General features: G+C 44.6%; 1 long non-coding RNA gene across 3 annotated transcripts in view; it reads left to right on the plus strand.

The window, feature by feature from the left end:
• The window catches only part of LOC121100301, a 40,387-nt gene extending 16,529 nt beyond the window's left edge, over positions 1-23,858 (plus strand). Inside the window, exons 2-5 of one of the 3 annotated variants that reach the window (XR_005832057.1) lie at positions 5,087-5,314; positions 12,448-12,772; positions 19,436-19,525; positions 22,574-23,858. This is a non-coding gene — a long non-coding RNA (uncharacterized LOC121100301). The remainder of the gene's footprint in view (positions 1-5,086; positions 5,315-12,447; positions 12,773-19,435; positions 19,526-22,573) is intronic. The other 2 variants (XR_005832056.1, XR_005832055.1) reach the window with 2 other exon arrangements.
• Positions 23,859-24,122: the final 264 nt, after the last annotated feature.

The following is a 24,122-nucleotide window of genomic DNA, read 5'->3' on the forward strand; positions in this document are numbered from 1 at the left end:
ACGCCCCTCCCCTTCACACAAAACACAAATTCTCTGTTCGGAGCTTGTGCGCACTTTCACGTTTGTAGATGGAAATATTCACAGGACTCACAATCTTCAAAATATCCGCCTTACTGCGGAGCCTTAGTTTCTGTGGGATTATGTAAAACCTCGCGTTGCTGAAACCCTGCTTCTGTCTTCCTTCCATCTTGAAGCGGGGTTGAGCGGTGTATGACATTGACAGCAGGGGAACGTTTTACCTGCTTGACTTGTTCTTCCGAAAATGTGTGCACACTGTGCTGGGCGTGGGAGGCCGTGACTCACCCGGAGAGAGGACGTGGCTGCACGTCCAGGGTGCTGCGGGACGAGGGAGGAACTTCACATTCGGGCTTCGTGCCATTTTGTTCCTTCCCTTGTTCTCTCTCGGGTGTTTGCTTGGCTCCTTGTTCCCAAGGAGAACCAGTCAGTTGAGTATTCAAATATTAAATTAATTCCTCTTTCTGCACAAGTGGCCGAGCCAGTTTCTTACTGGAAACGCAGACCAGTGCCTGAGGAACAATGGGGGTGGGGGGGTCGTGGTGAGGGGGAGAGACTGACTTTAAAAGGCAGAGGAACCTACAGAAAATTGCTTTTCTGTCTAATTACAAGTTTTATGACACGTTTCCATTGTCCGTGATCCTTGTGCACGAGGAGACTAAGAAAATGTTGCAGGGAGAGCAACCTGACAGGAATCAGCTTGTGTCAAGAAGCTTCCTTTTTCCTGTTGGCACCATCTGCTGGGCCCATTAGAGCTCCGAGAGGGACGTGACCCCGGCCGGCTGACTCCCACGAGTCACACTTGGCACACAACACCTCTGCCTTTCGCCCTCTTTCAGGGGAAGGGCTTGCCCAGCACTCCAGTGGGCACACGTTGGTGCGACTGAGGGGACTGAGGGGAGTCGCTGGCTGGGGAGAAGCCACCGCGGTCGTGAAGCTGGAAGCTGCCCCCCAGGGCACCCTGGTTCCTCCCCAGGCGGTGACCGTGCTTCCTCCCCTTCAGAGGCCCACCCAGCCCGGGGCCTGTTGCCCTCCTGAGGGCAATTCTGGAGCCCGGGAGCTTGGTGATGTTTCTCGGTGACATTTCTCTCTTTTTAAAGCCTATTGTTGCTAGTTTATCAGAGTAACACCCCGAGGTGTTCGAATGAGGTATTCTGGGTGGTCAGATCCAAATGCAAGTGTATATTGTGGGGAGCGGGGGGAGGGGAGGGACGTTGGCTTAGAAACACACCTTGTAGGACCAGCGGTGCGTCCTACCAAAAATTTAAAGAATAATTAATGCGAATTCTTCTCAAATTCTTCCCAAAAATTGAAGAGGAGGGGACATTGCCTAATTAGTTCTATGGGCCCACATTACCCTCCTACCAACCCCATAAAAAGACACTGCAAGGAAAGAGAACTGCAGAACAAGGTCTGTTATGAATAGAGATGCAAAATCCTCAACAAAATATTAGCAAATCAATTCAACAACATATTGAAAGGATTATGTACAATTACCAGATGGGATTTACTCCCAGAATGCAAAGGTGGTTCAGCATATGAAAATCCATCGATATAATACATCCCACTAATAGAATGAAAGGGAAAAAAACCAGATGGTCATCTCAACTGATGCAGAAAAAGTATCAGATAAAATTCAACACTCAGTAAACTCAAGATTGAAGGAAACGTCCTCAACATAATAAAGGCCATATATATATATATAAAAAAAAAAAAAACACCCACCGCGAACACCATATTCAGTAGTGAAAGACTGAAAACTTCTCTCTCAAGATCAGGAGTAAGACAAGCATGTCCACATCTATTCAGCATAACGTTGGAAATGCTAGCCAGCACAACGAGGCAATAGAAAGAAATAAAAGGCATTCAAATTGGAAAGGAAGGAGTAAAATGATCTCTGGTCACAGAGGATACACTTTTATATGTAGAAAATCCTAAGGATCACACGCGCACAGACACGAAACAGCTCAAGCTAATAAACAAATTCAACAGTTGCAGGGTACAAAATGGCGCACCAGATCAGTCACATTTCCTGCCAGTAGCAATGAAAACTCCCGAGTAGGGGCGCCTGGCTGTCTCAGTTAGTAGAGCAGGAGACCCTTGATTTCAGGGTTGTGAGTTTGAGCCCCACTTTGGGTGTACAGATTATTTTAAAAAATAAAATCTTAAAAAAAGAAAGAAAACTCTGAAGTGGAAATTAAGAAAATAATTCCATTTACTATGGTATCAAAAAGAATAAAGTACTTAGGAATAAATTTTTAACCCAGGAGGCTAAAGACTCATATGCTGAAAATTATAAACCATTGCTGGAATGTATGAAAGAAGCCGTAAATAAATGAAAAGAGAGCCTGTGCTCATGTGTCGGAGGACTTAACATTAAGATGAATACTACCCAAATTGCTCTACGTAATCAGTGCAATCTCTATCAAAATCCCACTTTTTCTTTTACAGAATAGAAAAACCCATTTTAAAATTCATATGGAATTTCGAAGGACTCTCAATAGTCAGAATGATCTTGTAAAAAAAACAACAAAATTGGAGGTCTCATCCTTCTTGATTCCAAAGCTTACTATAAAGCTACAGTAATCAAAGTAACTCAGTATTGGCGTAAAGACAGACAGTGTAGACTAATGGGACAGAGAGCCTAGAAGCAAATCCTTGCATATAGGGTCAAATGATTTTTGACAAGGGTGCCAAGACCATTCAATGGGGAAAAGGACAATCTTTTTGACAAATGATGCTAGAAAAACTGGACGTCCACATGCAAAAGAATGAAACCGTCTATAAAAATTAACTCAAAATGGATCAAAGACTTAAGAGCTAAAGTGTAAAACTCAAAGAAGAAAACACAGAAATTCTTCATGACATTGGATTTGATAATGATTTCTCATACATGACACTAGAAGCGCAGGAAAGAAAAGAAAAAAATAAAACAACTGCGCTTCCACAAGATTAAAACCTTTAGTGCATCGAAAAACACTATTAAGAGAGTGAGAAGACAATCCATAGAGTGGGAGAAAATATTTGCAAATCATATAGTGATAAGGGATAGCCATCCAGAATACATTAAGAACTCCTCTATCTCAGCAACCAAAACCCAAAACAACCTAATTAAAAAGTAGACAAAGGACTTGAATAGACTTTTCTCCAAAGAAGATATACGTAGAGCCACTAAGCACGTGAAAAGATGCTCAACATCGTTGGTTGTTAGGGAAATGGAATTCAAAACCACAATGAGATATCACTTCACACCCCTTACGACGGCTATTCCAAAAACCAAAACCAACCAAAGAACCCTCACCCTTACCCTGCGCCAAACAGAAAATGACAAGTGTTAATGAAGATGTGAAGAAATTGGAACTCTTGTGAACTGCTGGTGGGAATGTAAAATGGTACAGCTGTTGTGGTAAACAGTTTGGTGTTACCTCAAAGATTAAATATAGAGTTACCGTATGATCTAGCAATTTCACTCCAAAGAATTGAAAGCAGGTACTGAAACTGGTATTTGTACACCAGTGTTCATGGCAGCCTATTCACAATAGCCAAAGGTAGAAAAAACCCATCTGTCCACCAACAGACGAATGGATAAACAAAATGTGGTATATACATACAATGGAATATTATTTAGCCATAAAGGGAATAAAATCCAATATGCATTGTGACATATATGAATCTTGAGAACATTATGCTAAGTGAAGTAAGCCCAACACAAAAGGGCAAATACTGGTCACTCTATTTTTATGAGGTACTTAGAAAGTAGCATAGAGGTTACCAGGAGCTGGGGGGCGGGGGGTGGGGAGTTATTGTTTAATGGGGACATACTTTCTATTTGGAATGAAGAAAGAGTTCCAGAAATGGATAGTGATGATGATGGCTCCACATTGTGAATGTACTTAATGTTACTGAATTGTACACTTCAAAATGGTTAAAAATCATAAGTTTTATATTATGTATCTTTTACCACAGTAAGGAAAAAATTTTTAATACATATACCAGGGCCTTACTATTAAAGAGTCTGAGAGGCTGATATAGTAAATATGAGTTGGGAACCTGGATTCTGGATTTTTAAAAAGATTTTATTTATTTATTTGAGAGAGAGAATGAGTGAGGGGGAGGGAGAGGAAGAGAGAATCTGAAGCAGACTCCCCACTGAGCGCAGAGCCTGACATGGGGCTCGATCCCACAACCGGGAGATCATGACCTGAGCCAAAACCAAGACTTGGTCACCCAACCAACTGAGCCACCCAGGCGCCCCTAGATTTTTTTTTTTTAATGACTTCCTGTCTTCCACAGGCACAGCCAGGCTTAGAAATTCATGATTTAATATCTGCTTGTTCTTTCCAAGGGGACTGGTGCCAGTCTGTGAGGAGATGTTTGCCAGTCTACGTGCAGTATGTGTGTATTATTCGTAAATCTAAGTGTATTAAATTTAAATTTTTTTAAAGATTTTATTTATTTATTTGACAGAGAGACAGCCAGCGAGAGAGGGAACACAGCAGGGGGAGTGGGAGAGGAAGAAGCAGGCTCATAGCAGAAGAGCCTGATGTGGGGCTCGATCCCACAACGCCGAGATCACGCCCTGAGCCGAAGGCAGACGCTTATCCTCTGTGCCACCCAGGCGCCCCTAAGTGTATTAAATTTAAAGTGCTGCTTTGGAATCTGAGATTGCCATGACCACATTGTTTTGGTGTTAAGGTGTCCACTCATTTATGAAGTGATGGTGACAATAATTCAGGTTGTTTTTTAAAATGCCTGTACTCGGCAAAATAAAAATGAGAAATCCAGGGGTGCCTGGCTGGCTCAGTCAGTAGAGCATGAGACACTTGACCTCCGGGTCCTGAGTTCAAGCCCTAGGTTGGACTGATGGCTACTTAAAAAAAGAAAAGAAAAAGGAAGGGCAATCCCGTGTTAGTCTTCTCAAAATTTTTGAGATTTGGATGGCTCATTAAATTCCAAAGTCTGAGAACCTTTGCAACTATTTGAAAATATTATATCAGAGACTGTTCCTGCTATTAACTTACTTGTACAATAAGAAATTGAAAGGATCTCTGCATTTTCCTATTGTTCATAGGAGTCTTGAAGAAAAATGGCAGAGCTGAAACCGACAGTATGAAGCTGTTATTTCTTCCGCTGCCTGTTGCACTGCTCTTCCTCAGAGGAGGGACGAGGGAGGTAGAGCTGGGGCCAGGAGAGTACGGAATGGTGTAACTCTTCTGGAGAACATACTGTCAGAAGAAGTTGTCCTGTCCGGGGCGGTGCCTTGAAGGCCCTCCTCACCTTGCTGAGCTTGGGGACTGAGGTAGGACAGGGGCTGAGGAACTCCCATTTCTAGAGGATGCCTTTGCATTCCAGAGGAGGGCAGCTGGCAGCAGGGAGTGCCCAGTCTGTGGGAGCCACGCCTGCCCCACCCGTTAGGCGGATTAGTTAGTTATTGAAAAAGTGCTTTGGAAGCACAAAGGTCTGGAGAGACTCCATGTGCTGTTGCTCGGGCCTGTGTGGGAGCTGGCATTTCTGAGATGCTGAGGCTCTTCTAGGAGCCTGTGGGACAAGAAACAGTTCTTTCCTGTTGTGGTGCAGTCCTTTTAGGGTCTGCCTCAGGATGCAGAGACAGTTCTTGAAAATTCTTACACAGCGCATTCTCTCTCAAGGGAGAAGTTCATTTTGTGGTAGGATTTGTAAGATATCTAGATAAATGAACGACATCAGATTTTAGTTTTGTTTTCATGTTTAAATCTTTTTGTTTCTATTCATGTCATTTATACATAAACAAGATCGTTTAACATGTTCTCTTCTGTGACTTACTTTTTTTTTTTACTTAACAATGCTTGCTGGAGATCTGCGTTAGTAGGATTAGGCTTCCCCGTTTTTTTTTTTTTTAATGGCTACATTCCTTCCAGACTGTATAGCCGTACTACAGTTTCTTAACCTACAGTAGGACACGTAGGTGGTTTGCCGTTTTTCGCCATTACAAACAGTACTACAACAAACATTCTTGTACAAAAATTTGTGTGCTCATGTATAAATATTTCCGAAGGGTGTATTTCTAGAAGTGGAATTTCTGGACCAAAGGGCATGCACATTTCAGTTTTGGTAAATAATACAAAGGTTCTTCCTGAAAATTCTGTTCTAATTTATACAGCTACCATGACACTCATCAACACTGGACATAATCAGTTTTTTAAATAATTGCCCACATCACATGCAGAAAAAGCAATGTCGTTTAAAATTGCACTTCTCTGGTTTACCAGTTAGGTTATGCATCATTTCACATGCCTATTGACTATTCAGGGTTTTTTGAACTTTTTTCTTGAAGTATAAAATTACAGAAAAGGTACCCAAGTCATAAGTGTACTGCTGAATGAATTAACACAAGGTGAACTTAACACAAGCAGTATCCGCCCCCCAGGGCAAGAAATGGAATGTTATTAGACCCCTTCCCACCACCCCAAAAGTAATCACTATCCTGATGTCTAACCCCTATCAATTAGTTGTGCCTGTTCTTGGATTTCATGCAAATGGAATCATAAAACAGGCACTCTCACACCTGGCTTCCTTCATTCAACAGTATGTTTCTGAGCCATTCATGTACTTGCTTATGGCTCTAATATATTCATTTACATTACATATTATATTCCATTATATGAATATACCACAATTTGTTTATTGATGGACACTTGGGTTATTTCCAACTTCTAGCCATTCGCGAATGACAATGCTATGAACATTCTTATGCATGTCTTTTAGAATACATGTGCGTACATTTCTGTTGTGTATATATCTAGGAATGAAATTTTGGGGGCACAAGTCATGTTCTTCTATTAGCCTGGCCAATTATATCTGTGAATTTCCTATGATTATTCCTTGCACATTAATTATTGTATGGTTAGTGTTTGTTTTTTTAATGATTTTATTTATTTGAGAGAGAGAGAGAGACAGTGAAAGAGGGAACACAAGCAGGGGGAGTGGGAGAGGGAGAAGCAGACTCTCCGCTCAGCGGGGAGCCCGAGGTGGGGCTCGATCCCTGCATCCCAGGATGATGACCTGAGCCGAAGGCAGACGCCCAGTGACTGAGCCTCCCAAGCGCCCTGCGTGGTTTGTGTTTTATTATTGATTTGTATGTGTTCTATTAATCCTGGATGTTAATTCTGTGTTATTCCATTATAAATATTTTCTCGTGGTTTTTATTTATATTGCTTTTTATTTTACAAAGTTTAAAATTCTTACGCAGTTGAATCTGTACATTTTAAAATGGTTTTTGAGTTTTTTTTTTTTAAAGATTATTTATTTATTTATTTGACAGAGATAGAGACAGCCAGTGAGAGAGGGAACACAAGCAGGGGGAGTGGGAGAGGAAGAAGCAGGCTCATGCAAACGAGCCTGATGGGACTCCGATCCCAGAACGCTTTATCATGCCCTGAGCCGAACGCAGACGCTTAACCGCTGTGCCACCCAGGCGCCCCGGTTTTTGAGTTTTAAATCTTGCTTAGAAAGTCTTTCCCTATCTCAAGATTATAAATATTCTCGTACGTTTCCTTCTAAAAATCATTTTATTTTGATTTTTACACAGGCTTTTCAATTGGTCTGAAATTTATTTTTATATTACTTATTATTGTTATTCTTTAAGTAGGCTCTATGCCCAGCATAGAGTTCAACACAGGGCTTGAACTCATGACCCTCAGATCAAGACCTGAGCTGAGATCAAGAGTCAACCAACTGAGCCACCGAGATGCCCCAGTCAGTCTGAAATTTTAATCAGTCTGAAATCACCCTTTGTGAGGGCGAGAGACAGAGGCTAATAATTCATCATCTAACACTCAGGGAGATGAATAAAGTTATACCATTTGCTGTCTAGATTTTTTAATAATTTTTTAAAACAGATGATAACATCAAAGAGCTAGGAAACTGTCAAAAATAAATTTATTTATTGCTTTTACTTTGGAATAGTCTCCTCTAAGTGAAGCCTGAGCTAGATTCTAAATGGAGCAAATGTTCTAAATCGATGGTTGCCACCCCAAATGCCAGGCATATACATGGTAAATGACTATTTATTCATTTACTATGTACTTATGGAACTTTAAAGTGGGTTCTCATGGGCTTATGGTCCAACGAGGAAGAAGAAAGACCCCATTCCGGCATCTTCGAGGTAGCCTGACCGCACACTGGAGATAGATTCTTGGGTCAGGAAAACCATGGCTGCTTTTTTTTTTTTTCCTCCTAAGGCTCCCTTCCAAATCTGAGTAGACGTCCCCAAATGGATTATGTGCTCCGAGCCCATCTCCAGTATAGACAGAAGCCCACCTCGAACTTTATTGCCACGCTCCAGGGTCAGCTTCTGGTCAGAGACATGACGTCCCCAGCCAAGCTGTCCACTTGATGGAAACAACTTTCTTGGCTGGCTGGGTGATTGGTGTGGGCTCACATCATGGGAGAAGGGTGTCTGAACTCAGCCTGTCCTCCCCACTTCGTCTGAAATGAGCACCAGCCTGTCGTGCCTGTGGGCCGGCAGCGTTCACTGCTCAGTGTGGCATTGTTTAGGCGTGGGCTGCCTCTCCAGGGGCTCGGGGTTCTGCTTGTCCCTCCTCTTTCCTTCTTCCTCACACATTTTTGGGAAGGCCAGTCACCTGTGACTTCGTGAACATGTTGTAGGCCTGGAGCTTGNNNNTAGGGAAAGAGAAGCGACATCTCGCTTCGCTCGACAGGGCGCTGGGCTTTAAGCTGGGGGGCTGCACGTGCAGCTGCGAACCCTCTGAGCTGCTTGCTTGGAAATCGCTTTGCTGGCCACGCTCCAGAAATGTCATCAAAAGTGGCCTCGAATCAAGGTTTTTTGCTTGCTTCCTGAGTTTCACAATTCCAGGAGCTGGCTGGTGCCTGTCCTCAAAGCATGGAATTTCTACTGCTTGTAACACATGGTGTGTGTGTGTGTGTGTGTGTGCACGTGTGCAGCACACACAGGCTTGTCGGCACAGGCGTGTTTTATAGCTAAACCGTTTATGCCTACAGGCAGGGGATGATTAAAGAAAACAGCGTATGGCAGAGTTTCTTTGATTTCAAGCATCACACATCTGGATTTGTAGGTTGGTGTCTTTGAAGAGATGCCACGGAGAATCTCGCACGTAAGTGCAACTGACCCACAAGGCACAGGACCTTCCGTCAGAAAGATCTGCGGGTAATTGACTGGGGACAGTTCGGTGCTGTTTTTGGAGGAACAGGTGTATTTGGCCACACACTGGGGGAAGTGAAGACCTGAGCTTTGAGGAAGTCAGGTTTGAGGCCGTCAGAGGCTGTTATTTATATCAGAACGATGTGTATTGAGAGGCGAAGACTTTCATTCCGCCACTCACGGAACTAGTTTAGAGAAGAGGAAGGGCGTGCATTTTGCCTTGTTAAATATCTATTGCACTAAGAGCTTCTGGTGTGGGTCAGAGTCCTGGTAATTCATACCCAGGCTCTGTTGTGGACACAAGGTGCGTACACACTCTCTTCCTCCAGCCTACTTTGTGGATAAAACGGCTCATTTCTGATTGGTTGCTAGAAGTGGGACTTGACTCCTGCCCCCTTTCCCAAGATGTGAGCAGCCTGGTTTGTGTGTTTGAGGGAGTGGAAGGGCCTTGAATCTCTAAGCTCAGAATGAAGACATTAGACCCTAACAGCCAACAAAAACAATACATTAGGAACTCTTGTATTTGCTATTATAATACATGAAGTCTCACATAACTAGCTTCCGTTTTTATATCTTTTGAGTTCTAAAGATTCCCCCCCCACACACACCACAAGGCTCTTTGGTTATGGGAAATGAGTGTGTTTGGGGATAAACATGTCAGAATTATTAGGGAGAAACTTGGCAGTGGAACAAACCATGCGATATGCTTGACAAGAATTGAGAAGCAATAACATCTCAGATTTTCTGAGACAGTCTTTAATTTTTGATTCAGAAATATGACCAAGAGGGGTGCCTGGGTGGCTCAGTCGTTAAGCGTCTGCCTTCGGCTCAGGGCGTGATCCTGGAGTTCTGGGATCGAGCCCCACGTCAGGCTCTCCCGCCGGGAGCCTGCTTCTTTCTCTCCCACTCCCCCTGCTTGTGTTCCCTCTCTCACTGGCTGTCTCTCTCTGTTAAATAAATAAATAAAATCTTAAAAAAAAGAAATATGACCAAGAAACCACAGAAAGGGAAGCATCATTGCAGCCTTATTAGGGTCATTAATAGCTAACCTTTCCTAAGGAGCCAACAGAGGATATTTCTTCACAGAAAGATCAGGCATCTACAGGGGCACCTGGGTGGCTCAGTCAGGGAAGCATCTGCCTTTGGCTCAGGTCATGATCCCAGGGTCCTGGGATCAAGTCCCGCATCAGGCTCCCTGCTTGCTGGGGAGTCTGCTTCTCCCTCTGCACACCCCCCCCCCTTCGTGCTTGCTTTCTCTCTCTTTTGCAAAAGTAAATAAAATCTTAAAAAAAAAGAAAGTAAGATCAGGTATCTGTAGAAGGAGAACTTAGTCCCGGAATGGGTGGAAATTGAAAAGAAAAAACTTGCAGGTTTTTGCTCTAAATCAGACCGGGAGACAGATGTCCAAAAAGCAGAGTGCCCAGAATGACCCCAGTAAGGAAGTGGTAGGTGGCGGGAAACAACAGCACGTTTGCATAAGGGTTGAGATTTTTCTGGGCTTGCCTAATCCCAGTCCTTTGGAGTTGGCCTTTTACGAGGGTAAACATGGTTTAATAGCGAGCAAATATTAGTTCACATAATTAAAACCTGTTGAGTGGAACAGGAAACATTCAAAGGGAATCTGCAGGTGCCTGCAAGCAAGGGTGACATTAGAAAGATCTTGGTATGTTGGCTCCTTCTCCCCCAAGGGGAGTGTCCCTGGAATGAAGCCACCAACGACAGGAGAGGAAACAGACGGCTTGTAAAAATAGGAGCAGCGTGGCAAGATTCTGAACTTATTAATAATCTGCTAGCCCTGGGGAGAGTGTAAAAGGCATCTGGAGTATTTGCATTTTTGTTTATTGAGGGGAGAAAGGCACTTCACAACGCTCTCTCCCTCCCTCTCTTTCTCTAATTCATTTAGGACAGGAAATTTCCGAGTTGACTGCCATCTTAGGGGTTGAATGTGTTTTCAGCTTCACTCTGGGTTTCACCACACATGTGAAAGAAAGAGGATTCCAGTAGGACTTAAAAAAGAAAAGCCAGCTTGACTTTCTACAATCCAGTTTTGCATCGTGGATGCGTTTTCTTCCTGGAGGGAGCCATGTGATTTCTCCCCTTCTCACCATCCTGCATTCTTTTCATTCCGAGCCCTGGTCACTTCAGGACAGAAGCCCTCATCCTCAGGCTCTGGGTGATGAATGGGAGGCGTGCCCCACTCTGGTTCTGCCTTAAGTTTCTTCCAAACAAGAGTGGAGACACACGGGTGTGTAACTGAACATAACCCGTGGCAAGATATGATCCCGACCACGAGAGAAAAATAAACAATGTGCTGATGGAGAATTAATCTTATTAGGGAAGATTTATTTGTGGTGACGTTTGAAATGAGCCTGAAAAGCTAGTAGGATTTTGACAGATGGTGAAGAGTGTCACTAGTATTATTATGGTATTGATGTCTAATCATAGCCAAATGGATCTGTGTCTGTTTAGGACATTTGGAGCTTTTGGCCTCTGCACCATGCTTTGCGGGCAGGAATACCCCAGCTCTCCTTCAGAGGGTCACCTTTCTCTCGCTCACTCTCAACCCACGTGGTTTGAATGGGCTGACCCCGCCCCCGGCTCCCCTGGGCACGTGACCCAGACTAGCCAATAAGAACCATATTCTCTCTACCACAGAGATCAGTTCCGGGGTGGGTGTGTGACCCAAGTTGGGCCGGTTCTGGAGATTTTTTTCTGGAACCATTGCCCAAGAGGCATCGTCTTTCTGCTGGGATTGTCATACTGGTAGGTAAGAACTTAGGAGCTGCAAGGGACCTGTTTTGTTACCACAGAGAAGAACTCGAGAGATGGAGAGGTTCCTGAGCTCCTGGACAAGTCATGCCTGAAACTCGGCTGGTGGAGGTTTTAGTCCATCAAGCCAGTAAATTCACTCTGTAATAAGCCATTTTGTGTTTTTCCCTTGCAAACAAAAAAAGTCCTAACCACTATAGAAGTTTTAAATAATCTTAAACAAACAAACATAACCTGTGGGGTAGGAGATTTGTGGATTCAGAGAGCACGTTTCTAGCAGAAAGAAATCTTTCTGTTGCTAACATTTTCCAGGTCAGCTTCCTAGATTCCCGTAACGAAGACATTGGAAACTGTATCCCTAAACCCCCTGGTCGGAGGCTTCTCACCAATCTTGCCGACTCCTCTGTGCTGGATATTCTTCCATGAATCAGAACTGAAATATGCAGCCCTCTTGCCACAGAGGAATGAAAACAGTTCATTTGCCTTTTGTATCTCTCTCCAAGCTTTGTTTTTTCTAGGTCACACGTTGTAAGTGAAGAGTCATAATGATAATGCTGTTTGGATTTATGAACAGTTGAACAGACTATTGAGAAAAGACTCGTTAATCATCAGAAGCAAATTCACTGCGGAGGAATTGCAGACAGCGGGACAACTGCCCTGAGCCAACTAATTTTCTGCTTCTTCAGGGAAAACCGTCGGATGTTTGAGTTAAGCGCCACATCTGTGAATCCGAGAAAGAGGATGATTTTTATTGAGTGTTTACTATGTCCTTGGTACTACGAATGGTGTTGGGCCTATATTCTCTTTTAATTTCATCCGCTGTGCCAGGTAGGTCCTATCCCTGTTTTGTAACGTAGGGGAATGAGGCAGACATTATCAGTGGTTACCCAACATCCATTCTTTCCATGTTTCCTACAGAGACAACTCCAACACGTACTGCTTCTTGTTCAAAGTTCAGCTCTCTGGGCAATTACTGCAGATATTTATCATTTTGCAAACATTTTTTTCATTTCTGCCCCACAGCTGTGGATAGCCATGTGATATGGTTCTGGCCAGTGAGTGTTGAATAGAAGTCTTCTGAGGATTTCTGTAAAAGTGTTGCTTTTCTGATTTGGGCATAGCCCCTTCCTCCTTGTTCTCTCGTTCTCCCGGCTTGGAACATGGGTATGAGGCAGGTGGTAGAGGAGCCATATTGTGATATCAGGACAACCATGGGGAGGACAGCCTTATTCTGAGGTGGTAGAGCAGGAAGGTAGAAGGAAACTAGTATTTTTCTGACATTGCAAAACCAATGCTTCTGCCCTGGAAGGCCTACTTTCAGACTTGTTATATGAAAAAAAAAAAAGAAAGAAAGAAAAAGAAAAAAGAAAAGAAACCATTATTTGGCTAACTCAGTGAAGTTGGGTTTCTGTTACAGACAGCTGAATGTATTCCCTGACACAGGGAGACTGAACTAAAGGAGTTTAAGGGACTTACTTGCATTTCCATATAAAGTGATGCCTGAAAGCTGAATAAAACGTAGAGCCCACCCTTAAATAGCTCCAGCCTAGTTTGGAAGGCAGAAACATAAAGGAACAATTGCAATGTAATGTCATTAATGCAATGATAGTGATTTGCCTAGAGTATTATGCGTGCCTAGGAAAAAAAGAAAATGAGACAAAAGTGGAATAAAAGTTAGCCAGGCAGAGGAGAAAAGTGGGAAAAGAGATTATAGCTTGAACAAAGGCATGGAAGTGAGACACAGCAGAGTAGGCACAGAGAGCCACAGGCTGGTCTGCGTTGTTGGAGCATAAAGTATAAGACAGGCAGTGGTGAGCCCTGCAGCAGGGGAGGTGTTTCATTTAGCTAGAGCCTCGACATAGGTCAGCCCCAAAACTTAGTGGCTAAAAACTATAATATTTTATCCTTTCTCATAATTCTACAATCTGAGTGGAGTTCAGCTGGGTGGTTCTTCTGTTCATGGAATATCTGTTGGGGTTGGAACATTCAAGAAAATTTCCTAACTCCCATGTTTGGTGCCTCCGCTGGGATAAATTGAATAGCTGGAACTGGCTGGGCCTCTCTCTCTCTTTCTCTTCCCTCCCTCCTTCTCTCTTCTTTTCTTTCCATTTGAGTAGCTAGGACTTCCTCATAGCATGACAATCTCAGAGTAGTTGGACCTCTTACATGGTTGATGGCTTCCAATTAAGAAGAGGAAGCTGCCGTGCCTTTAAGATCTAGGCTCAGATGTATCAGAACATCCCTTCTACTGCACTTGGTTGATCAAAGCAAGTCACAAGGCCCACCCTGAGTCAGGGGGAAGAAGTAGCTTCTACTTCTTGTCGGGAGGAGCAATAGATGCACCTGCAGGGAGACGTGAATTAACACTGATAATCTTGGGAGACTGCCTACCCCAGAAGTAAGAAGGGTGCACATGCAGAACTTGTCTGCTTGTCAGGTAGGCTGATACAAACGCCAGACCTGGGGCATATGCCCTGCTTCATATTTGGGATCTGAAAGGAGAATGCCTCTCGGACTGACCTGACCCATCACAGTAAAACAGACCAAGAAATGCGATTAGGCAGAGAAAGTGCTGACATTTGGCTTCTCTGAACCCTCTTCAGTTTCCATGTGGCATGGACAGGACTCAGAGGTTCCCTTATGCTATGGGAGATTGTTGAGTTGAGAGAGAGTTGACTTGAGTCTGCAATGGTGAAGGACCAGGTGAGCCCATAGCAAAGGCTGGGTGGGCCGCTTAGGCCACAGGCTGGAGGGGAGACCAGCAGAGAGCTCTTGGACTCAGAATGGTAGGGAAAGCAGAGCAGGATGACTGAGCCCTGGCTAAGCTGAGAGACCAGAGGAGGAGTTCCCAGCAACCCTGTAGCAGAAACCAGGGAGGATCTGGAAGACATGTCATGGTTTTGAACACCTTGTCTTCTACCCTCTCAACCTCCCGTCATAAGGTCACAAAAGACAGCACCCGTCCCACCGACCTGGATACCACGTTGGAAAGCAACAAGGGGAAGAAAGAACCTGAGAACCTGAGACTGTGCCTGAAGAGACTCTGTATTTAAATGAGCTCTTCATAGCATTTCCTGGACCGTACCAGAAACCAAAATTTACCCAGCAAAAGAGGCTCACAAGGAAGAATAAGTTATAAGGAAATAAAGAAACCATATTAAGTAAACTTACAAAGAGCTAATAGGAGTAATGAGAAATGCAGACAGCAGTGACTTCTGTGGGAGAGGAGGGGGATGTGGGGTTCCACAGGAAGCTTCGGCTGTTCTGGGAAAGTCTTGTCTCTCAAGTCAGGGGATAGGTACATGTGTGCTGCTGTATTCCTTCTTCCTTTTTGTGAGCTTGAAATAGTTCATAATGGAACTTTGTAAAAAGCTGTATTTCTGAATAGAATTGTGAGCCCCTAATGCCAGGCTTAGGTCTTGAATAGGTTATATGGGAATGGGGGTCTAGAAAGAGGCTTGAAATAAGTCAGATTTGCCTGTTAGGAAAATCACCCTGGCTGGATTTGAGGAAGACAAGAGTAGAGAAAGGGAGGAGGCTGCCATGCTAATCCAGTGAGAAGTGACGGTAGCCTGAGCCCCCAGGTGGTGGTGGCCGTCACTTAGGAGTTAAGTTGGTAGGACTTGGTCATTGGCAAGATGGGGTTGGGAGGATGGGCAAGGTTACCCATTTGAGTGAGTCAGTGGATGTGGACCCCCCCCCACATTGACTGAGATGAGAGAACCCAAATGGGGGGTGTATTTAGTTGGAATGGCAAAGGGTTCGGTCGGGACAGATTGGGTTTGAAGGGCCTGTGGGATGTCCTCGTGGAGGTGACTGGCTTTAGGGTTGGTACATGAGTCTGGGCTGCAGAGAAGAGATCTGGGAAGCCACAGCATTGATGCAAGTTGGAGCCGTAGAAGTAGATGAGATGCCCTGAGGGAAGGTGAGTTAGGAGAGCAGAAAAGAAGACGCAGGACAGACCAGACGCAGCCTCCCCTCAGCCACTGAAAGATAAGCTTTAGCTGTCCCCAGCTCTGTAGACACCCACTTGCCATCTCTCTGGTAAGCGGAAAGAAACACCACCTCCCACCCATCACCCACCACCACCACTCGCCACCACGCCTGCCGTGAGTCCCCCGCTCTGGCTTCCCCCTGTGGTGGCCTGTCCCTCCCTGCCTCATTCTCTATTCGCTGTCCAGGTTTGCCTGCCTGCCGGGGGGGCTTGCTTTCTTTTCTCTCCAGAATTATTAAAGGGACAGAGAGGAAGGCTTCCCTCCACAACCAGATGAGGCCCTTACCCAGGAAACAGAAGGCCCAGCAACCCCACAGAGCCTGGTGAGACCCCAGATATGGGAGCCTCCTCTGAAGTATGGGCCTCCGTCTCCCAGATCAGATGGCAGCTTTCTCCTAGAGGGTCAGTTCTGTGGAGAACGGCAGAAAATGGGAGGATGACGGCTGCTGATAACAGCTTGGAGACACCGAGGTGTCTTGGCTTCTGTCAGCTTCCTTGGCCACCAGGGGTGCCCAGTCTCCTGCGTGTGCCAGGCCTTTCCTTGCTGATGGTTTCCCCCCATCTCCAGACAGGCCTTTAGGAAGTCCTCTTGCACTGCCACAGAGCCTTCGATTTGAATTTCTAAACACTGGTCTCTGTGGAAACCTCACAGGCCTGAGTAGCCAACACTCGATGGGATTTCTCTCCTCTCCACCCCTTCCTCTTTCGGAGGAGGGATAGAACATCTCCTTCCCGGTGGGTTCGTTGGCAGGAACAGAACACGCAGAAGCCGGTCAGGGCAGTTCGGGTGGACGGCAAGCTTAGGGGAAGTGGGCATAGCAGGGCCTTACAGCCGGCCGGCCCCTCCGTCAGCCTCCCATCTCCCGTTAGTGTTATCATAAATGCAAGACAGTGACCGTCACTCTTTGTCTGTCCTTGTTGACAACCTGGTCATCTTCTCCTCCACCCAGACCTTGGAAATCTCTGTTTTTTTAAAAATTTGGTTTCTGACGTGGAGTTTACATTCCAGGTTGGATAGGGAACTGCTCTAAGCTCTAGAGAAAAAGTGTTTCTGCCCCAAATTGGATTAAGAGAATTTGGGAAAAGCCAAAACAGCAAAACAACAAAGTTGCCCTTCAGGAATACCAGTCTCTCACAACATTTCTCCAAAAGAGTAGATTTCAGTGTATTCGTAGGAATGTTAGAAGGTTTTGGTTTTCTAAAACCAATCCTATAGTCAAAAGTGATACGGCTACAGCATAAGTTAGTTGAGAAAGGAAAGTTTCGTATGGAAAACCTGTTAAGGAATCATTCCAAACCCTTGTGGCGCATCTACTCTGAGAGCTTAGGATTGCTTTTACCTGTACAAACTGTAACCCTCTGGTATAAAATACATGCCGAGAAGAGGAGGGATGTGCAGATTAGCAATCTCCGTTCTCAGGGTCTTCATTGTCGCCCCACCAATGGTCTTCTATTGAACTGTGCAGGGGACAGCCAAAGGCCCTTCGGCTCCTTCCTCTGCCTCCAGACGGACTAGAAGCCACCTCAGATAGCAGGGCAGCTGCTCCCTTTCAAGGACTCCTCTGGAAACCTGCCCACTGCTTTGGATTTTGGTTTCCTTATCTGGAGCATCTGATAATTTTTTTTTAAAGATTTTATTTATTTATTTGAGAGAGAGAGTGAGAGAGAGCACGAACAGGGGGTAGTGGCAGAGGCAGAGGGAGAAGCAGGCTCCTGCTGAGCAGAATGTCCTACACAGGACTCGATCCCAGGACCCCAGGATCATGACCCAAGCCGAAGGCAGATGGCCAACCCTCTGAGCCACCCAGGTGCCCTGAGCATCTGATGATTTTTGGCGTGCCTTCTAGCTCTTAGGACTTTCACTGCCACCACTCTAATTCTGGGCTTGCCCTTCTGGGATGGTAGACCTGCCCCAGACCTTCCATCTGTCCTTATTCTGGGCCAGATGTTAGCAGCCAGCTGATTGGATCAGTAACCTGGGGAAGGGGTGTGCTAGTGGGTTCGATGTGGTACTTATCCCAAGTAATATATTTTCATTTTGATAGGAGTCCCCTGGGTGGAGTTGGGGGTGGGGAGTGTTAAAGAGATTTCCAGGCTTTGGAACCAACTGGGGTCTGTGTGTGTGTGTGCGTGTGTGCATGTTATGGGAGGAAGAGAAAAGAGAAGGAGGAAGAGGAGGAGGAAGATAGTAGCTGCTATTTATCAATGTAGCAAAAGAACATAGAGAACACCCCTTTTCCCTCCCATCCAGAGACGACTACTGCTACTATCTTGGTATATATCCTCCCAAACACCTCGTGTCATAAACAGGAATGAATACCCTTATCTCTAGCAGTCAAATTGAGACACTTTTATGAAACTCAGAAGTTGCACACATGGTTTCTGTGTGTACCTCTTAATAACAGTCTCCTCGTTCCAGTAATCCTACTTCTAGGAATTTATCCTAAAGAAAAATCTAGAATAATAAGACTAGGGTTAGCTATGGTGTATTGAGTTTTAATTGTGTACCGAGTTTTACACACATTAGTTCCTTTAAGTCTTGCACCAAGCCTGCAAAGCAGATAACACCATCCCTTACCCGAGGCTGGAGAGGTGAAGGACTTTGTCCAGGGCTCTCTGCTAGCCAGCTGGTTTGGAGCTGGGGCTCAGTGTCAGGGAGGGTACTCCAGGAAAAGGCATCATCTCAGAGGTGAGAGTATCCTCTTGTCCCAGAGTCTACTGTCCTCCCCAAATGTTCCAAAGGCCCTGAGTGGGAGGAATGGGATCCCATGTCTTGCCCTCACCTTCACAACTCCGCTGGGCGGGGGGGTGGGGGGGGCAGGGGGCGGTGGTAGCAAGTGACAGCGTCCACTGTGCCTCCCACCTGTCTAGTTTCAGCTCTTTGAGAGCTGCTCTTCCACTGAAGACTTCCCTTGCTTTCTCTGACCGATCCTGTTTCTCCTTTCTCTGTTCTACGTCAGAATAGCCCAGAAGAGATTTCTACTGCTTTCCAACTCATCACAGTGGTTCTCAAAATGTGTTCCTGAGATCCCAATCCTCTGGGGAGCTGTGAAAAGTGCAGACCAATAACTCAGATTCTCGGGCGGTGGGGGGGGTGCACGGGACTCTGCATCTCACGGGCGTTTAGTGGCATTGGTAGCACGCTCCAGTGGGAGACCAACGGCACTGGCATTCACGCCCCTTCAGAGCAGGGACTCTGTCGCATGGCCCTTGTGCTCCCTGTGGCTTTAGTGCAGGGCCGTACGGCCGATGGAAGTGGTGAATTCGATGCAGCAGTGTATTTCTTAGGAAGGAAAGGAGAGTAAAGGAGGTGGAAAAGGTGGGATTAAGGCAAGGAATAAAGGAAGAGGGTGTAATGTGAGAGCTTTTGTAGGAGAGTCAAATGAGATGGGAAATCTCAGGGCTGATTTGGGAGGCCTGCTCTTGGGGTCCTTTGAGGACTACCAACAGATATTCAGTCAACATCTTTTCCTTTTTTTTTTTTTTAATTCCCACAGATGCATACTTTAGTCCCAGGAATTTTTTTGAAGCCTGAACTTTCAACGCCAGCATGAGTAATTGTGTATAAAGTGGGTCACAAGGAAGTGGTAAGGAATGCAGAGACTATTCTCACTGCTGAATCAGAAATCTCTGTGCTATAGTATGAAATATGCAGGAAGGAAAATAAGCAGATGATAGGAGTGGAAGGAATCCTAAAATAATATTTTCACAAACAAATTCTGGCCCAGCATACGCCTGGAGGATGGGGGTAGGGGAGCTCTGATGATACACACCCCTGAGAATTAAAGAATTGGAATAAAATTGCAGAACTGGAAATCTTTCCAAATGACGTGGACCCCCTGAGGCACATGACCACTCAAGCTGAACAGGCTTCGGCAATGTCGGGGGCGTCTCGGTCGGCTTCATAGCGTAGGCAGACAGGGCTTGGAGAGAGCAAAGACAAACGAAACAAAACCCACAAAAATTTAAAGTCCCGTCTGTTTGCTCTTCCTAAAACAAACAAACCCTACCTTTTTTGATTTAATCTGTGTCGTCAATTTTTTTTTCATTTGGTCAAATGTACACAACATAGAAATTACCATTACGACCATGTTTAAATGTACAATTCAGTGGCATTAATTATATTCACAATGTTGTGCAACCATCACCACTACCTATTTCCAGAACTTTTTCATCATCCCAAACAGAAACTACGTACCCAGTAAACAGTAACTTCCCATTTCCCCATCCTCCAGTCCATGGCAACCATCATTCTACTTTCCGTCTCTATGAATTTGCCTGTTCTAGGTAGGACCTTGTATAAATGCAATAATACAATATCTATTTCTTTAGACAAAAGTAATGCAATAATTGTTGTATTTCACTTAGCACAATGTTTTCAAGGTTCATTCATGTTGTAGCGTGTATCTGAATTTCCTTTTTATGGCTGAATATTATTCTATCGTATGTACAACATTCGGCTTATCCCCTCCTATACTGATGGACAGTTGGCTTGTTTCCACCTTTGGCTACTGTGAATAATGCTGCTATAACCCTGGGGGTGCAGGCATCTGGTTCAGCCCTTATTTTCAATTCTTTGAGTATCTGCCCGGGAGTGGAATGGCTGAACCCTATGGTAATTCTACGTCTAACTCCTGGGGATCCACAAGCTGTTTTCCATAGCGGCTACACGATTTTCCTGTCCCATCAGCAGCACAGGACAGTTCCAGTTTCTCCCCATTCTCACTGACACTCGCTATTCTCCTTAAAAACAAACGAAACAAAAAACAGATGCTAATGGATATAAAATGGTAGCTCATTGTGGTTTTGATAGATTTTTAAACAGAAATCATACCTAAGACCTATATTATAGGTAATTTCACATAGTTTAGGTTTTAAAGGCAATCTGGGAATCATAAAATGTACCAAAAATAATGCTCAGTAATTAGAGTTTGTAATTCATCTTTTTGGGCACAGTATCTTTTTGTTTATCCTATTTTGGTAAATTTCTAAATTGCCCTCCTATATTCTCATCTTGTATATTAGTTCTTTTTTTTTTTTACTTGATACAAGTTTCAAATTTTATCCAGTCTTCCAAAAATAATTTTTGTAGATGACATTAGGGGTATTTTAATCTCTGGCAACAATTGTTACTACTTCTGGTATCTTATTGAACCAGCCTTTGAGCTTGAGTTGATTCTTTTAATTCCATTGTTACGCAGCATTTTGTAGTCATTAGGACAAAGATAAGAAGTTGTTTCTTTGAAGTTGAGCTGTGGTCTTTTCTCAAAACACTTACTCTAGTCACATGATTGATCCAATGTGTTGAAGTACTTGTTAAATCTTAATTTTCTTTGAGCCAACACATTTGACAAAGATAGCATTCGTGAACACTTGGTCAAGAAATACTTGAGACTATGGACTCTGAGAAACAAACTGAGGACTTCAGAGGGGAGGGGGGTAGGGGAATGGGATAGACCGGTGATGGGTAGTAAGGAGGGCACGTACTGCATGGTGCACTGGGTGTTATACGCAACTAATGAATCATCGAGCCTTACATCGGAAACCGGGGATGTACTGTATGGTGACTAACATAATATAATAAAAAATCATTAAAAAAAAAAAAAGAAATACTTGAGGGCCTACTACGAGCCAGCTGTGGTACTGGGTGCTGGATACACGCTGGTGAGGAGACAGACCTTGTGGCATGTGATAGAAGCTTGAAGAAAGAGTCCTCTTGTTTTTATTGCCTTCTTGACTAATAACCTAAGAGATAACTCATAAAAGTTTAGGGATAAATTTGGCCCAGGACCAAATTGTACTTATTGGATTGATTTGACACATGGCTTTCCCAAAAAGATTTGAGTTAGCTTATAAGAGGTATCATACAATAATGTTAATAGGCAAAGAGGTAGTATCAAGACCAAGAAGAAAGGAGGGTAGTAACATACTAGAGCCCTAAGCTGCACATGTTGGACACAATTGCCATTATGTAATTACTATGTTACTGTGTTTGACACAAGCTCTAGGGATGTGCTTGCATGGGGAAAGAAAATCAACATTGACTTGAACAAGTAGAGCTCATTTATCCCATATTAACAAAAAGCCCGAAATCATGCGACCCAGGGCTAACACGGTAACTCTGTCAGGGACCCAGTTTCTTCATCTTTCTGCTCTGCCATCTGTATGTATGTATGTATGTATGTACATATGCATGTATGTATTTAAGATTTATGAGAGAGCGCACAAGAACATGAGCGGGGGGAGGGGCAGACTCCCTGCTGAGCCTGATCCAGGGCTTGATTCCAGGAGCCCGAGATCATGACCTGAGCCAAAGGCAGACGCTTAACCGATTGAGCCACCCAGGCGCCCCACCTGCTCTCCCATCTTCAGATGTACACCTTTGCATTCATGCGTCCTGACCATGATCCCAAAATGGTTTCCGCACCTCAAGACAGGAAAAAGGAGAAGGGCAAGGGGGCCAAGAGCTTTTTATCTTCATCTGGAAATCCAGACAGATCCCAGGAATGCTTGCACACACAGTGGGTTGCCTTACAGAAGAGGAACCCTGCGCTTAGGGACCCCAAAGCTTATATAATAGCAGTAGGCAGGCCTGCCCTTTGTTCTGGAGTGAAACATTATTTCTGTCTTCGCAGGTGCCAAACAAGCCTTCCTTTTGCTCTGGAGAGACAGTATGTCTATTTTCCAAGGTTATATGCCTTTCAAACATGCTTGAGAAGATAGTCTGAAACAAAAGACAGCCAGAGCGGCTGCTTGAAAGATGTACAGAAATGAGAGACCACCGAGAGCGGTCTCCCAACAATCCCTCCTTGGGGACTTCTGCCAGTATGTTACTGGCCGGGAACTGTATCATATGGCCACCTCTACCTGCAAGGGAGGCTATGAATTTGAGTATCTGGGGTTGGGCACATTGCTGCCCTAAATAAAATTGTGGTTTTGTTAGTAAGAAAAGGCAAGCGAGGGATGGAGCTTCACAAAAGCAAGCCAAAAATTGTGCCCAGGTTTTTATCTGCATGGCCAATGTCTTTCCCCCATTGCTTAACAGATCTTATGACAGTATTTATTGATGCTGCCAGAAATGATTTATACAACGGAGACATAAGAAAACTCCCGGTCAACCACATTTTACAACTCTCAAATAAGCTACTGGTAGTTCAGTGCAGAATTTTAATGTCACAACTGTGTAATATCTAAGTGTACAAGCCCATAATTCCTTAGAATTCTTCCCATTAAAAAAAATCTGTATTAGTTATTTTGACAAGCCATTTTGTGGAGGGTGAGAGTAAAAGTTCGTTTAAGAAAATGTTTATGTCATGAAATTTCCCCCAATCTTTGAGTATCTATTGCTTAAAGAACACATTCTGCTTTGTGAACAGATAGGTGTTTGGTAAGAGGTTTATAAATATACTTTTTCTGGTTTCGTTTATTTTAAGAGGATTTTTTCACCTCATGACAGTCATTTGGGGCTGACAATGTTACCATGGTAACCATGCTCCAAAATGCTGCTTGCCAGTGAATATCGATCCTTAGCACCTCAGCACCGTTCACGACAGCGCTCACTCCCTTACTTGCTTTGCTCAGAGCACATTTCGGTTGAGGAGTCCACACCCGGTGGTGGTTCGGGACTGTCGCAGAAATCGAGGGCGGATTTTTCTCCCAGGAACCAGTCTGAGGATTCCAGTGAGACTCCAGACCCGCCCCTCCCACTGTGGTTCGTCTTTCCACTGTAACAGATGCAGGCGAAGCTTCGTTTCCTCTTCAGCTGCACTGTCTGCGTTTAGCAGCTCCGTCAACGCAACACAGGAGGCATCGAGGGAAAATTCTGGATGCGAATGGACATGCCTTCCCCAGAGGCAAAGAAGTTTGTCAACTACTTTTCAAGCTCTACTCTATGGTTTTGAAATAAAAATGCTTCTCTCCTGAAAGGGGGGGCGATGTTTTAATCTGGGCGGGGCACTGGGGGCTTAAATATGGGGCCAAACCAGAGTCCAGGGGTGTCGTGGAGGGGATGGGTCTCAGGGCTGCGGCAGGACAACGGCAGATGGAGTTTGCCCTTCTGCTCCATAAAGCGGCGGGGCGGGGGGGGGGCCTCCCTTCAGCGAGGTTTCGTGCAGGAGAAAGGGGAGGCTTCTTGGAAGGAGCAGCTTTGAAACTCAATTCTCTTTGCCAAGAACTAATGGACTG

Source organism: Ursus maritimus, unplaced genomic scaffold, assembly GCF_017311325.1.
Source record: "Ursus maritimus isolate PB19 unplaced genomic scaffold, ASM1731132v1 scaffold_36, whole genome shotgun sequence".
In the NCBI taxonomy this organism is placed as follows: domain Eukaryota; kingdom Metazoa; phylum Chordata; class Mammalia; order Carnivora; family Ursidae; genus Ursus; species Ursus maritimus.